General features: G+C 40.2%; 1 protein-coding gene across 13 annotated transcripts in view; it reads left to right on the top strand.

Annotated features, from left to right (window-relative positions):
• The window catches only part of Pard3 (par-3 family cell polarity regulator), a 548938-nt gene that overhangs the window by 259375 nt on the left and 272388 nt on the right, over nt 1-17175 (top strand). The window lies entirely within an intron of this gene.

Genomic DNA, 17175 nt, shown 5'->3' with positions numbered 1-17175 from the left:
ACCAGGTCACCCAGAAGAGCAGCCAGAGCTTTTTAAGTCTGTACCATCTTTCTTCCCTTGGAGTTATTTTCTGATAGAAAGGAATACTGTTCATTGTGATTTTCCACAATAGTATCTCAGTTAATTGAATTGATTCTGATGTGAAAATGATCCCACAGCAGTCTTAAGGGATTTGGTGTTGTTTTTATTTTGTGTCCTATTGTCCTACGTGTCCATTACATATGTAGGTTATGTGCAAGGCCTTCCCTTTCCCTGTGGAATACAGTACAACTTGTGGACAGACTAGGGCTAACACAGACATATGCTTGGTATTGTCATTATTTGTAGTGAGATTTCATGTATTACAGGTTGACTTCAAACTCTTTGTGTAGCTGATGACTACCTTGAATTTCTGCTAAAATATCAGTACCCATAACGTTTTGTTATTTGTTCCTTTTGTGTGTGTGTGTGTATGTGTGTGTAATGCATGTATATATGTATGTTTCTATGTGATAGGTTTATTTCTCTTCTGACAGTGAAATTAGCCAATTCAAGCCAGATTAGATCATATTAAAGGCAGGTTTATTGGGAAGCTGCTCTTGGACAAGTTCACTGGCTCTAAGGATTGAGGCCAGGGGAGTTGCCATGGGAAGAGGGAGGTGGAGAAAGGGGAAAGAGAAAGAGAGAATGGGCTTGTGTGCAGAGAGAGAAGGGGGGGGGTTCACAAAATGTCTGGATTACAAAGAGAGAAGCCTATGGGGGAAGGGCAGCCCAGACCCTGGGTTGGGCAGTTCAAGGTTGGGGGCAGGGTGAGTAGAGACTGAGGGATGCTGTGAGAACCAGGTTTGCTGCACCTCACTCCCTTTTCCAGGGTTCAAAACCCAGCAGTATGTATATATTTGTGTAGGTATGTGTGCACATGTGTATGGAAGTCAGAGATTGATGTTGTGTCTTCTTTCCTTGCATGCTCCTACACACACACACACACACACACACACACACACACTTTATTTTTACCCAGGCAGCTAATCTGACTTAACCAAGAGTATCTGTTGGATCTGGCTAATCTAGCTAGCCTATTTGTCTAATGCATGGATTCCCTGTCTACCTCCTGAGTGCTGGGATTGCAAGCAGGCCACCAGGACGGTTTGACTTTCATGTGGGTCCAGAGAACACAGCTGGAGTCTTCATGCACTTTGCCTGCTGAATCATCTCCCCACTTCCACTTTGACTCTGTCTCACTTTTAAATAATCTCCTGTATCTCTGCGTGACCTCACAGTGGATGTGTCGTCTTCTAGTCCACCATCTCAAACATGTTATAAAAATGTATTTGGATTTTTATCACAAATGGTCAGTTCATAGTTTGAAAGTTGGACATTATGCGTAGGTGTGAAAATGCAAACATCTCTCCCAATCTTCCTCCTTCCCACACGAAGCCACAGTCCGTGTGTGTTCTTTCAAATGGTACCATGCTTTCAGAAGCAAGTAGAAGGTGGCTGTTGTTGTTTTTGAAACGGGGCCTAATAGGTAGCCCTGGCTGGTCTTGAACTCACAGAGATTGGCCTTTATCAGCCTCCCACTTGGAAAACTCAGTACCATTTGAGAAATATTAAATGCTGAAAATTTGCTTGCATCAAATCAGACGTTTTTATGGAAAAAATTTTCAACTTTGACTTTTGATCCTTCTCATACTTAAATCTCAGTCATTTGACTTTCTTCTCCCTCTTTTAATCTAGAATTGTAGTTCCTGTCCCTAAACCTTCTCCCACATTGCAGTCTGTTTCCATGTTTAAATTACATAGGCCTGACGTTTTTTGTTCTTCTTTTAATTAGAATTGTTTTGTTTTCTCCCCCAGCTTCTGCCTGCTATTAGGCGTCCTTTGTTTTGGGTGTGATTTGCTGAAGAATACATAGAGTTCTAGAGACCCAAGTGGAGCTCCTTAAAGGTCACAGCTCTTCAAATGATACTTTTTGAAAAAGATGCAGAGGGCATCTGTGACTGTAACCCAGGGTTTTACACATGCTGAGAACATAGCCTGCAGCTTAGCTATACCCTATATAGGTGTTTTAAATCCTCAGTATTATTTTAGGTACACACATCCTATGTGAACAATTAGAACACCTTCTATCCTCCTGTTATATCTGTCGTGGGGTAAGGTGATATTTTAATCTATTTTTGTGTTAACAGCTTTTTTCCCTGAGACTTCAGACCATGCCTGATATAGTTATATAGAAAGTGCATGTTTGGGGGAATTAAACTTTAAGGACTGGCTCCATCTTCTTGTCAGCCTTTCACTCTGTGTTGTCTTGATGCATTGATTCTTTAGGGATTTCTCTCAAGGAAGAAGGTGGAATGCTCTTGGGACCTTGAGAATTTTGGTGCAGGAATGGTAGAGTTGGCAATGGATTCCCTTTGTTGCCTCCTGTGCGATCCAGACACATACTGCCTACGCCGACATTTTCATCACGTGCTGGAGAAGTACAATCCTCAGTCTGGAGTATCTCCACACCAGTCTGAGGCTACCCTTAGCAACAAAAGGAGACTCTTCCTCATACACACAAACAGTTATCTGCCTCTGTGTGGTGACTGCTTGGTGCAGGCACTTTGTTCTGGTTTTGGTCCTGGTACTCTGTCCTGTTGGGTGTGGGCGCTATTCTCTGGACAAAGTGTTGCATTCTCCACTTTGTCAGCTTTGCGGAGCCAGCCCTGGCTCCACATTCCCTCACCCTTGGGTCGTCTGGCAGTTAAGAAAATTGGTGGTTTTTTTTTTTAAACTTTCCTGTCTGATTGGTGACACTGCCCATAACACTTGTACCCACCCTCCCCTTCCCAAGCTCAGCACCTAGAAGTGGCCTGCTCCTTTTCTGTCACAGCCCTTAGGTGACTTTGATGAAGGCAGGTCCCTGTATATTCTACCCAGTGTTTTCCTTCGTTTGTTTGGCTTTTGAGGGAAGCATTGGATCTCTTTCCAGTTCTCTGACATGTCAGCCCAACCACGCTTTTATTGAATACATTTGTTATTGTTGAGGAATGTCTGCTTATAATTTGTATTTCTGAAAGTATTCTTCCCTTTTAAATATTTTGTAGCAAGCATTTTGATAAAGTCTTATTACAGAGATAGTATGTATTTTCTTACTTTAAATATGTAATTTTATAAGAATCTTCTAGCTTAAATTATAGACAGTTTGAGTGGGGAGAGGAATGTTAGTTTGATTCTATCAGTAAGAACCTAGATTTTTGGACTTACTCATATTATAAGTCCCTAAAGGGACTAATTTTCCTGAGAACTTTGGATGTTAATCATAAACAGGCCCAGTTTAGTAATACTTAAAACCTTTTGGCTGTATTAATGTCCTAAACTTTGAGAAAGAAAAACATATTTTTGTGGCTTGGCCAAAAATAACAGGTCTCTATTCAAATAAAAATATTGTATTTATTATTTTTTAGAGGTCCACCCTACTGGGCAATGTATTATACTCTTTTTTTTGCTAATTTTGTTGTCTAATATTGGACAACCTACAATATATTTTTTCTGTCTTAATACAATTACTTTTTGAAGTGAAAAATCCTTCCTTTTAAATTAGGGATGATGTTAGATAATACTTTACTATGAATCTTAATTTCTTTTGTTACATGTTTAGATGGTAACATGTACAGTGTTTGCATCAAGATAAGCATGTTTTGTTCTGATGTGCTTAACTAAAGTCTCTGTCTACACAAGACCTTGTTCAAAGAATTGAAGAAATGAATACAAATGGTATATTACCAAGGGCTTTTATTCAAGAGCGAAGTATTTGAACAGGACTGCTGGTGGAGGGAAGGGGGCAGGAGGCAAGAGGCTCAGGAGTGCAGTGTGTTCAAGAGACCCTGTTTACTTCTTGGGTTTCTTTTCAAAGGCCAGGGTGAGCTGTTTGCTAGCCGTGGTATGGGTCGATTTCTTGTTTTAATTGACAGTCTTGGATTGTATAAGCTTTTGTAACTGTGCATATCCTTTCCCATGGTACATCTAACTTTAATCATAGGTATGTCTAGTCAGGCACAGGTTTAAGATAGTAAGAGAGGATTTTCCATACAACTTGAGCGGACACAGTTCACCTTACTGCTCATGCATATAAAAGCAGTCCAGATTGGAACAGCACAATACTTCTAATTCCAGGATAAGTTCTATGATGTGTTTGGCCACAAAAGGATAGTTAGAAGAAGGTTGCTAGGGAGCTATTAGGAGCTGTTTGTGTAGGGTAATAGTTTCTTTGTTTAGAGTGGGGTCTGTGTAGCTCCTTGCAGGTAGCCGAGAAGTGGATGAAGGGATCCTTGGTGGCTAAGCTATTCCTACAACCAGCTGCCCCAAACCAGCAAGTTGACTCTCAGGCATTCTTTGTCTTTCTGATGATTCATTTCTGGACTTTTGAATATCTGGCAGAAGCCCCCTTCTGCTTTGCCTCCAAGAGTCCAGCCCTGCCTCCAGGTGCGTTCTCTGGCTAACTTCTCTGTTGCTTACCTTTCTTCTTCCATTCCTTTAGCATCATGAGGACTCTTAATTTCTAGGCAGCTACTTAGATTCAACGTGATTGAATTCAACACTATCCTCCCAAGCTGGTGTTTGGGAGGTAGTCTTCAGCAAGAAGAGTGATGCTTGCCACAGGCTATTTTCCATGACTTGGCTTTCTATAGAGCTGCTCATCAAACTCCAGACTCTTTGTGCAGTGGCTTCCTTACCTGGGGAGCCAGGAGTGCCTTCTTTGAGGTTCTATGCTTCTGATAGACAGCCACATTATAGTCTAGAGCATGAGTTTTCTTCTATACTTCACTTCGTGTCAAAGGACCAATTGCTCCCATGTGCAGAATACAAAGCAATCCTGATTTACTACAAAGTTTAGGTGGAAAGCTTGTAGCAGAAGCTTTGAAATGAGAAGAGACTGCTGCATATAATTCACTTTTTGTTCCATCTAATAAGAGCTCAGAGTAAAAGATCCAATCAGAAACTCAGGACAGTCACTAGGAGTGGGGTATTGGAATAGGCTAGCAAGACATAACACTAAGCTTCAGTAAGCATACCACAGTAATTAAAATAACTAGCATTTATTAAGTACTTTTATTAAAGTCCCTAAATACGGAAAATCATAAATAAAACTGAAACAAGAAATCCAACAGAACTGATGATGCCATACAGCTAAAGGACATAGATCTAACTTTCTCCAGGTCAAGCATATGAGCTGATCAGGTTGGAGTCCACTCATTAGGGTTCTGAACAAGGGTATTAGAAAAAAGGAGGTGGTCTCCCCAATGATCCAGGTACAGTCACGACAGCTTAGAGAACTCAGGTCAACAAACCCACTAGAGGAGAGGAATGTAAGCAGTGTGACCAGGGTGTTTCTTATTGATGGGGTATCTGCTAGCATAGGGGAAAATGCCGGTGTGTGTGTGTATGTGTGTGCATGTATGAGTGTATGTGTACATGTATGTGTGTGCGTGTCTGAGTGTATATGTATGTGTGTGTGAGTGTATGTGTGTATATGTATGTGCATGTGTTTGTGTGTATATGTGTGTGTGAATATGTGTATGTATGTATATATGTATGTATATATGTATATGTATGTATATATGTGTGAGTGTATGTGTGTGAGTGTATGTGTGTTTGTGTATGTGTGTGTGTGTGTGTGTGTGTGTGTGTGTATGTGTGTGACAAAAAGGCCATTAATGAAATATTTTTCCCCCAAAATGTTTCAGGACATTAATTTTCATGAAGTGATTTTTTTTTTTTTAATCACAGATTCTTAGAAAGTTTAGGAGGCCAGGTGGCTTCCTAAAGTTTCTTGTCAGTAAAGGAGGATTCTGGGGTACAACAATCCATCCCCCATTCTTCTGAGTAGAGGGCTATTTTAGAACAAAATCTAGTTCGTGTTACTGGTAACTAGTTTGGGTAGTAAGAGGCTCAGTGTTGGTTCGCAAGACCTGATGAGAGCTGGATACTGTGCAAATGGAGCTTAATCTCAAAGCAGAGTGGCAGTTTCTTCACACTCTTAAACTCTGGCGAGGCAGCACAAGTGGCGGTCGGCTTTCAAGATTAATCAACCAAGAATATGTGGAAATGGCTTTTAAAGGAACAGATGGCAGAGGAAGACAATGACATCAGAACAGTCAGAAGAAATGCGGCTAAAATAAGAACAGGTGCCGTGCAGGTGGAAAGATTGTAGGGGCAAAGCTGCAGCTTTAGTGCCTGGGGACAAACACACAGAAGAAAGAAAATAAATCAGAACCAGGAAGACACATGGCAAAATGAAAAGAAATAAGAGAATCCTAGACAATCAGAATTCCATGCTGGGCAAACACCAGGAAGTATCTATTCGGGACTTCCGGGTAGGGACGGAGCGCACACAGGCTGGTGTGTGCTGAGCAGTCCCATGGGAAGCCAAGTCACAGAAAACATCTGACACCAACAGTCAGCACAAGCGGGACAGCACAGCAGCAGCTCTGAGAGTTGGTTTCTTTGTTTGTAGCTCTTTAGACAGAAACGCTTGCTTTATATTTCAGAAACCAGGCATGGCACAAGGATGATGCTGAACTGATCTTTCTGTTTCCATCTCCAGGACGCTCAGACTGTAATGGAACGTCATCATCCCTGGTTCATTCAGTGCTGGGAACTGAACTCACAGCTTTGTACTTGTACTTTCCAGGCTATCCTGGGCTGAGTGTGAGATTCTAATTTAATAACAAAAACATGCGAGCCTTTAGGCTACAAAGTACTTTAATTCCAAACACTTTTGTTTACAAGTATTTGGCACTTGTAAATGACAACACAGAAAACTCATTTATATCAGAGTTTAAATTAATTAGTCAGAATCCCAATGAAAATGGCAGACCCTTTACTGTTCAGAAAGAGGAAGATACCTGTGGCTACTGGAATGTTCTTCAGTACCACACAAATGGGACAAAGAACCAGGAAACGATTATGAAGCCCGTAATTTTAATTTTTTTTTTAATTCAAACAATACTTGTCGTGAAGTGGAGTAAGAACTGTCTCTAAGTCATAAATTAAGGAACATTAAGATGAATGGTTTTGTGCAGTTGCATTCTTTCACAAACAAATTCAAAGCAAGGATGGGAAGGCTGGAGAAATTTGATAGAGGTGTAAAGCAGAAGAGGGAACAGTGGGGAAAGAGCCTGACTGAAAGCTGTTGAGGAGGAGAGGGAGCAAAGGCAAGATTCTTTACAGCTGAAGGACGGTCGTGCAAGCAAGGGCTAGCACTCTCGGTCTCTAGAACCTGGGTAAAGTTATTAGAGATTTTAAACAGAAAATTAAGTTCTTTTGTATTTTGAAATCCAATGTAGTTTCAGTGTAGAGCCCATGACTGGAGCCGGGAAAGCCGGGTGTTAGTCCTCTGCTGTGGCTGCCAGACTCAAGCTAGGCTAAGAACTTAAAAGAAAAAGGATCAGCCTGCGTGATAAGCAGGGCAACCACAAACAGAAGTTATACAAATACAAATAAATAAGAGACAACCCGAGGTCCATCTTGTCCTAAGCTATAAACCTGTTGAATTTGGTTCCCAGACCAGTTGAAAATATTCTAGGTGGATATACTTAGTTTCCCTTTTTAAAAAAAAAAAAACAAAAAAACTCAATTAAGTACTTGTTTCCCACTGATATTGGTGATTAATACTGAAAAAACTCTATTTGCTCTCAAACTCCTGACAGGCAGTGGAGGGCTGGAACTGTTATTCCTTTTGATACAGAGTAGCAGAGTTGCCAACCCCCTGGGATAAGCAAGTAATACTCTCATTCACCTGGATACCCTGGAGGGAGATGATCTAGAAGGGACAGAATCCAGGCACAAAAAAACATTAGACTAGGAAGAATTTTTTTCTGTGAGTCATCTGGCCTGAGAAGTTATCGGTGTGGTGATTGCAGGGATAGAGCTTAGAATACCTCCAGACATATACTTGACATTAGGGCACAAGTTACTGAAAGAAAGGACTGGAATCTGGTTGGAGTTAAGTGAGTATTTTCTTTCACCACTAAGTATGTTGAAAGAGAATTTGAGAACAGAGAATCAACAGGGGGAACCACAGTCAAGGCAGATGAAAAATCATGCCAGAGTCCAGGCTTGCACAAGAGTGTGAAGAGGAAAGATAGTTTGGTCCTTGTCATAAAGTGGTTGTGCATCTTCATGGAGACATTAGAAATGGCTCAAGGCAGTTCCCCTGAATCCAAAGGTGATGTCTGGGGTTCTGGAGGGTGTCCGGGAGAAAGCAAGGATTCTGGAACCCAGACTGCCAGGAAATAGATGATGATGGTTTGTTTTGTTCTCAGCCTGCTGGTGGTAAGAAGCCCAGCTCACTTGGTAAGGCTGTTTGCTCGAATTTTAAACTTAGAGCACTGATTACTCCAATAACAGGCCAAATTTCATCATGTTGTATATTTGATTAGTTCCTCCTGGGCTCTTTCAAAGCCCCTTCTGTTTTCTCCAGACCTAAATGGTTTCCTGTTTCTAGAATCCATCTTGTCTGTTTTTTCCAACAGATTATTGCACCTATAGGAAATTGCATCAGTCTTGATTTTTATTCTGAGGGAACCTGACTCTGAAATCTATTCAAGCCAAGAAACTATTGATGTTTGTTTGTCACAGAATGTGGTATGGATGCCCTGCGTGATGACATGGAGGAGATGCTCCTTAATTTGCATCTCTTGTTATTGTTCTATTTGTGGTTAGGTAAAATGTTAATCTGTGAACCATAACTTACTCTAGGAAACACTTGCAAGCACAGACATATATTCAGGGAACATATATTCAAGGCTTAGCTGTCACTCTTCAGTCAGCTGTGTTATTGGAGTAATACCACTAGGGGACTTGCAGTAAGTAAGAAGGTAAAAACTGAACCAGAGCATTTTGGTTCAGTTCCCCTGAGAGTACAAATCTAACAGGTTGTTAATAACAGAACTTTAATTAAGGTTTGTGGATTTAAAAAAAAAAAACAGTACTGTGATTTTAAGGTGGTCTGGAAAACTGGGGTAACTGATACATAAGTTACTATCTTAGAAGTCAAGTTCTCATAAAGCCCATTTTGATGACGGTAAAAAAACATTACTTGTATAGTTGCCTCCCCTAAGAGCTCCTTTCTGCTGTCTTTGTTGTCTGTTTGAATCTTGTTACAGATATTTAGGATCATTTTCAGTTAATCGAAATTGTAACAGTTACTGTGTCTTTTTTAGTTTGCTAAGATTAACTGATAAATATTTTATAGGCTCATCATGTACAATGTGCCTCTTGAGAATATACATTTAGCTGAGTTGAGCTAATTTCCATATGTATTGCTGACATGTGTATTGTTTTTCCCCCCTTTGTCCTGAAAACCTTCACGTTTGTTGTCTTTACAGTCTGTAAGAATCTAATTCATCATCGACTGTAGCTGTATTGTACGTCTAATACATTGTATCTCCTGATCTGTTCTTTTGACTCCTGTGACATCCCATCCCTGTATACTTTCCTAATTCCTCTGAGTTCAGTGTTGTTAGCTTGCACAATAGCTGAGATGATATGGCATGACTGTCTGTGGCTTTGTCACGTCATTTAATGTCACCCTTGTTGTTGCCAGCAACAGACTTCCATTAAAGACCACCACAAACATTCTCTATGCGCTAAATGTTCTTCTGTTAATCATCTCTGTCTGGATACTCGTGTGACTTCCGGACTGGTGGGGATCAGCTCTCTCTCCCACATACTGATCTCCTTTTATTGGGTGGACACCAGCAGTGGTTTGCTAGACCTTCACTTTGGGCTTTTATGATCTTTCTACCTCCTTATCTGAATAGATCTCTGAGCCTCCTCGAGTAGTTTTTGATGAAAACACCCCACTGAGAGTTGAGGACTCCGAGGTCTCTGCACATTGTCCAGCTGTGGGTTGGTGTTAATTTCCATCACACACACACACACACACACACACACACACACACACACACACAAATAAAGTAAAATAAAATAAAATCAATGGGTATAGCAATATATCATTAGGAGTTATTTGATTACTATGTTCCTTTATCAGAATAATACTAGTAGCTTATCCTCTCAGGTTGTTGACCTAATTAACAATGTTGGGTATGGATTCTATCTATCTCATAGAGTTGGTCTTAAGGTCAAGCAAAAAGTGGTTACTCCCATAACCTCTGAGACACTATTGTATCAGTAAATCTTACAGGCAGGTCCCCATTGTAGGTTACAAGGTTCATAGCTAGGTGAGATAGCTTATTATTCTCGTAAATGAATTGAAGATTTTCTAAAAGGGGGTTTGATCTCTGTCTTTGAATTTACAATTTTAAGTTAAGGGAGATTGTATACAGACATATCTGCCTAAACAGGTATTAACAAGGAAATAACCAAGGTAATTATGTTTTTAGTTCTGTAGTCTTAAAGTCTCTGCCCACCTCCCAGATTCCTTTCAGTAGAGAAGCAGTTTTCCAAATAATAGTGAATACCCAAGGAGGAACAAGATTATGCAATGATACCCAACATGACAGGAGCAGCCAGTGTATCTACTTCCAGGGACTACCTGAAAGAGAGGTTAAGATTCTAGGCTTTGAAGAAAAGGGGTATTTGATATTGTAAAGATTTCTCAATTTACTTGAAAAGGCAACTCAGACCCTTGCACATCTCATCTGCATAACAAAGAGCGACTGTCTCCGTAGGGAATCTGTGAGGCAGGGAGAAAATATCCTACTTTCTTCTGAGATGCACTTGGTAACCCTAGGCTTCCTTTTTGTTTCCAGGGCAGGGTTACAGGTGACAAGCTAGGCGGGGCATCAATACCCTGCTCCCCCACCCCTTTTAAAATAATCATACTGTCTTATATTTGAAGTGGTTTTCACTTTTAAAATCTATTTTTTTATCTGACAGATGCACAACACGATAATCTTTTCCTGTTGCTCATTGCCTGTCTTAGTCTGATAATATGGTAAACTATCAGAAATCTACACCCTCTTCTAGCTGAACTTTTTCCGGTAAATATTTCCAGAGTGAAACAGTTCTGGTTCATGCTTGTGACCTAAATGCATTTTTCAATGCTTTTAAGTGATATTTGGTATGTTTTATGTTTCTTAGTTGTCTCGTCTATTTTATTTAATCATTCCCTATTTTAAAAAATGCAATGAGGTTTCTTTTCTGAAGACCTCTCTTCTGGGACATACCAATAAGAAAAAATTATATACATGAGCTAAAGATGTTTGGTGCAGTAGGAATCATAAGTTCGGACTTAATGATACCCCTAGGGATAGCCTGAGGAAAACGAAAGCAATAACATAATTAGACCAATTGTGTAATCAAAAGCAATTGATATGGCTAAGGAATGATAAAGTGATTTCCCAGGTTCAAGACTTCTCTGATGTGAGAAAGTTTAGGGATACATGCTTATGGCACGTTGTCTCTTCTGGATGGCCCCTTGTTGAGCAGTGTTGTAACCCAGACTCTAGCTCTTGGCTTGGAATCTGTCCTCTGAAGCATACACCATGGGGTTGAGCAAACATGTCCTGAGGTGAGCTGTGGGTCCTAGCCAAAGGCAGAGGAGAAGATTAAAGGCATAAAATCATTTTTATTTTCATTTTATGTTATTTTGTTGCTAGGGATAAAGCTCAAGGCCAAGAACACACTTGGACTGTTATGTAACCACTGAACTGCACCATCTGCCTCAGCTCAACTGCTCCAAAAAATAAGACATTTTAATATTGATACCTTCACTTTATGTAATATTTAAAACATCACAAATTGGTGCGATTTTTTGTTTTTGTCATTGTTTTTGTTTGTTTGTTTTGTTTGATTTGTTTGAGACAGGGTTTCTCTGTATAGCTCTGGCTGTCCTGGAACTCACTCTGTAGATCAGGCTGGCCTCAACTTAGAAATCTGCCTTAGAATCTCTGGCTCCGAAGTGCTGGGATTAAAGGTATGTGCCACCACAGCCCGTCAAGGTGCGACTTTTATCACACCTAGAGAGGTAGTATCACAAATTTATTAAGAAAAAAATATTAATTCAATATAAATGACATAAACTTATGAATTTGTAAAGTGCATTTATGATGATCTGTTTGCAAGTGTGGTTGTGCAGTCTTGGGTATATCTAGTACCTTTCAAGGCCCTTCCCTCTCTGCCTGCCTGGGGATGAACTGAGATTTCTCATGCTAAGCACACATTGTGCAGATGAGTTCTATCCCCAGCCCAAGAGAAAAGCTTCTTTTGAACAATTGCCTGGCATGGTTATGGAGTTTGCAAATTCCTAAGACCTCCGTGGAACTGGAGTATACTCCTGACCCTCAGCTATTTTGTGTAAATTGCCTTCTATGCCTGCAAGCTCAGGAAACAAAACAGTTCGGTTCAAAGTCCAGGAGAGACCAGTATCTCATTTCCCAGAATCAGCAAAACAGTTCCCTCTTACTCAGCTTTTGATTCTATTTTGGTTCCAACCATGCTATGGAGGGCAGTTGTCTACATAATCAATTAAGTGTTGATATCTTACCCAGCAACATCTTTACACTCATCTAGAATAACATTTGGCCAGCTGAAAGGATAACCTATAAAGTAAGTGCTGAACATGGACAGTCAAAACCTTTGTTCTCGGGGTATAAAACATGCAGGAGACCAGACAGGAGTGTGAAGCACTGCAGTTAGTTCACCATGAAGCTGGTAGATACCAGTGGACTTGACCCTTCCAAGATGTGACTTGTTTCTAAGTAGCTAGGAGGGATGCTGTAATTTCCCTGGAGTATCCCCAAAGGCCCATATTTTACAGGCTTAGTCCCAACATAGGTGGTGTTGTATGGCAGTAAGGAGGTAGCTGGAAGGAGGAAGTATTTGAGTGTATTCCTATGAAGCATATAATAGGGCCCAGGCCTACCCTCTGTCTTCCTTTACCTCATGTCTATCACGCAGTGACCATCTTCCCTTCCTGTTCTGTTCTGTTCTGTTCTGTTCTGTTCTGTTCTGTTCTGTTCTGTGGATGTCTTGAAAGCCACAGCAAGCCTCCTGCAGAACTCTTCCCCATCATGAGCCTTCCTTTGTCATCCTAGGTTGACTGTGTCAGGTATTTGTTATCATGAAGAAGCCTTCTTGACACAAATTCCCATTCTTTAATTACTCTGAGTGGTCTATGTCCTGTGACTAGCCTGGGGCTGAGCTCAGTAGGGTGCTTCCCAAGTATATACAAGGCCCCAGGCTTACTCTTCAGCTCTATACAACAAGGGAGATACATCTATTGATAAATGGATTTAATATTTTTATTTTCTATAGCCTTTGTTTACATTCCAAATGATTTCCCCTTTCCCGGGTCCCCCCTCCCCATATGTCCCATAAACCTTCTTCTCTCAATCCATTTTCCAATCACCTCCCTCCTTTTTCTCTGTCCTTATATTCCCCCCCAATGCTAGATCAATCCTTTCCAGGATCTGGACCCTCTCCATACTTCTTCATGGGAGCCATTTGTTATGCGATTTGTGCCTTGGGTATTCAGGGCTTCTGGCCTAATTAATATCCACTTATCAGAGATTGCATTCCATGTGTATTCTTTTGTGATTGGGTTACCTCACTTAGGATGATATTTTCTAGATCAAACCATTTGCCTAAAAATTTTGTGAATTCATTGTTTCTAATTGCCGAGTAGTATTCCATTGTGTAAATATACCACATTTTCTGTATCCATTCCTCCTTTGAGGGGCATCTGGGTTCTTTCCAGCTTCCGGCTATTATAAATAAGGCTGCTATGAACATAATGGAGCATGTGTCTTTATTGCATGCAGGGGAATTCTTTGGGTATATGCCCAGGAGAGGTATAGCAGGGTCCTCCAGAAGGTTCATGTCCAGTTTTCTGAGGAATCGCCAGATTGATTTCCAAAGTGGTTGTACATGATGGCCTATCTTAATAAACTTGAAATTAGCAAAGTTATCAAATTATCTTAAGGTTTTATTGTTGTTTTAATAAAATTTTATATCAGAGATAACATTTTTATTAATTTGTAAACAAAAAATAAGTATATGATTTCAAACTCTACATGTAAATGACAAAATGTATTGGGAAAGGGAAGCTATGTCTTTTCATAGTAATAATAATAAAAAAAATCTCCTTTTATCAGTGCGTCACCTTCTTGGTCAGTCTGATGTATGTTAATTGCTGTAACTAAACTTTGTTCTAAATAAGTTAGAGGCCATTCATTTGTTACAAGTTATTTTTTTATTCTTGTATGTCTTGAGGCAGTTTTAGCTTACTTAGCATCTAATGGTTAGAAGGCAATGTTCTCAGACTCTCGTGTTAATTACTTCCTTTAACCCTCCTGAGAGCTCAATGAGGCAATCCTATTATTTTGTGTGTAAGGGCGTCAAACGAGGCATAGACCTTTCTTCATACACAGCCCATGCTTATCTACCACGACAGCAAACACTACACAGTTAATATCTCATTCTGTTTAGTTGACATTTGATTCATATCTGGGAATTATGAACCATGCAAGCATGGAAGCTTTATTAATATTAAACTTTAGAACTCACACTTTAGAATTAAGTCTTCAGACAGGTCACTGCTGTAAGCTTGTGGTGAGCACAACAGCTTTATTTTATTAAAGATGATAGGGTTCTCGGACTCCCTGCAAATCTTCCTGCTAACTTTTGTTTTGTTGAATAGGGGTAGAACATTGAGGGCCGTGGCTTGGCTTAATTTTATTTCCCTCTCTCCTTCATCTTCCTTTATGAGTTTCAGTGTAAGTTTGTGGGTACCCTTCATGTGTGAAATTTCAACATTGCACTGGAAGCAGTAAGTCAGTGCACATTCCGGTGTGTATTAGCAGGAGGATTTTTAGATAGGACCTGTGTATGGTACTGCATGTGGTTCTTTGTTGGTTGAGTAACAAAATAATGGAATGTAGAACTTCTAGAAGGAAATGTTGATTTTCTTAGTGTTTTCCTACCAAGCCATTAAGAAATAACTGTTGAAATGGCATCTCCCATAGAAAGTCTATTGCTTCTTCCTTAGCTCCATGCTTGTTCAATTCTTTTCATCTGTAATTTCTTCTGGCTATCTAATTTATTTGACAAAGTATCTGTGTTAGTTACTTTCTATCTCTGTGATAATAGTAATATGATCTTGTAATATTATGCCTTGGTATAGTAATACTTTGGCTGAGGCTACTTTTTAGAAGGGAGGGTTCCAGAAACAGGAGTCCATCACCATCATGCAGGGAAGTCTGACAACAAGTAGGCATGGCAACTGTGAGGGTAAGCTGAGAGCTCAAGTCATAAAGCAAAAGCAGGAAGCAGAAAGCATGCTGGGAAAGACACGAGGGTATCCTTTCCTTTACTCCACTTCCGATCAGGCCTCAGTCCCCTTCTGTCCTTCAGCACTGGCCTTGGCTACAACATTAAGGTGCCGGGTGCTTGCTCTTTTGCATTGTTGATTGGCACAAAAGTAATTAATAACCACGTGTCAGAGCCCATATTAGACTGTTTTGAAATCTCCCACACTGAAGAAATTAGTCCATTACTTTTTAATTTAGCCTCGGGCATATTCTTGGGACTAGAGCAGAAAGCAGCCACATTCTCTGCCACGATATCACGTGGATGGCCCCTAGCCGGTCGTGAATATTGTTCCTTCTAAAATCTCTTGAGCTTGGGCTTCCACGTGTCTCTTAGTTCCTTTGCCTTTTGAACTCTGAAGAGGATGGCCCATTAAATTTCGCTTTTGGCAGTCAACCACTTTTCTCATCCAAATTCCCTGAGTCTTTATTTTTAAAAAGAAAACATAAGGGGGGTGGGGAGGAAGAGAAGGACAAAGACGAAGATGTAGAGGAGAAACTTTGGGGAGGTCTGTCACCACTATAGTCCTTTATGGTGTACTAATTTCTGTTTGATAATCTCATTCAATCACCAATGGTCCTTCCCAGTCAACCTGTGTCTCCAGGTAACTAAGACAGCAGTGCCAGGAACAGTCTTTCTGTGCCCTGCTTACACTTTCTGAGTCTTTGGTTCTAAACAAAGTTGCTTTCCAGAGAAATTGCCATGGAGCAATATCTGAGTATGAAAAGAGATTTGCAAAGCTGTCGTGGTCTTTAAATAAATAAAATCTCTCAGTTTCTAAGAGACTTCTGTTCACTGTGAGAACGCATGCTGTAAGATACAGTAAGATCCACTGCAATCTTGCCACCATGCCCAGCGTCATTCCTGACCCACCTCTGATGATCGTTATTTATGTGCTTTCCTTAAAGCAAAACTCCTCATGGACAACTTAATAGAAGTTCTCACTTTATATAAAAGTAAATTTATTATATACTCAGAACTTGTTTTTTGTTTTGTTATGAATTTTATTTTCTCACAGATCCTCCACCCACACTGACCAGTGTCCTTGGTTCATGTTCACTTCTTGACAAGACAACTCTGGGTCACATTCCACAAGTAGAAAATGCCGTAGAAGCTTGGGAAAATGGAAGAACTGAAATGAAGATTTTAGACTACAGTTCTCCCTCTGCAAGGAGGGAGGAATTCTGTGTAGACCAGATTTTTCCTAATAAGAACTGCTCGCTCCTCTCTGTGAGGAACAACTAACTGTGCACATGCTTGTGGTTTTGGAGTTCTTCCTTGAAGGTTGAGAGAACAGGTTCCCTCTCTTTCTCCAACTATTTTATTTTCCACAAAGTGTTTTCCATGATTTCATCACTGCCTGATTATGGTGAAATGGTTAAGCGCTGTCATTCTATATCTACACGAAGAAAGCAGGTTTTAGGGCTTAGGACGCAGATCACCTTTTGGGCTTAGGGAATTAAATAGGCCAAAGTAGAGGCAGGATTTCTTCCCCCAGGCCTGTTCCTGCATACCACTGCACAGAAGGGACCAATTTCATATAGAGTACTCAGAAAACATTAAAGAAACTTTTGCATGTCAGTAACAATCAGGAGCTTGCCAGGTAGGTATACAGGTCCACCTTGTTATGTAAAAATATTGTCTGTTCTAGTTACTGTGAAGGGTTGTACTAAGGATTATATGGATATTGACAGCATTAACCAGGGCTGCTAAATCATCAGGGAAGGCTAGCAATTGGCTTTTTACATTTTTCAATTCATATACAATATGTGGGCATATGTATGTGTTTGTTTGGTGTGTGTGTGTGTGTGTGTGTGTGTGTACAATTTTGGCATTGTGATTGAAACATGGGTTTTTAAATTTTGAAGATTGTCTTAA

This window comes from Apodemus sylvaticus, chromosome 21 (genome assembly GCF_947179515.1).
Source record: "Apodemus sylvaticus chromosome 21, mApoSyl1.1, whole genome shotgun sequence".
In the NCBI taxonomy this organism is placed as follows: domain Eukaryota; kingdom Metazoa; phylum Chordata; class Mammalia; order Rodentia; family Muridae; genus Apodemus; species Apodemus sylvaticus.
Note: the sequence above shows the minus strand (reverse complement) of the source record. Positions and strands in the feature narration are given on the sequence as shown.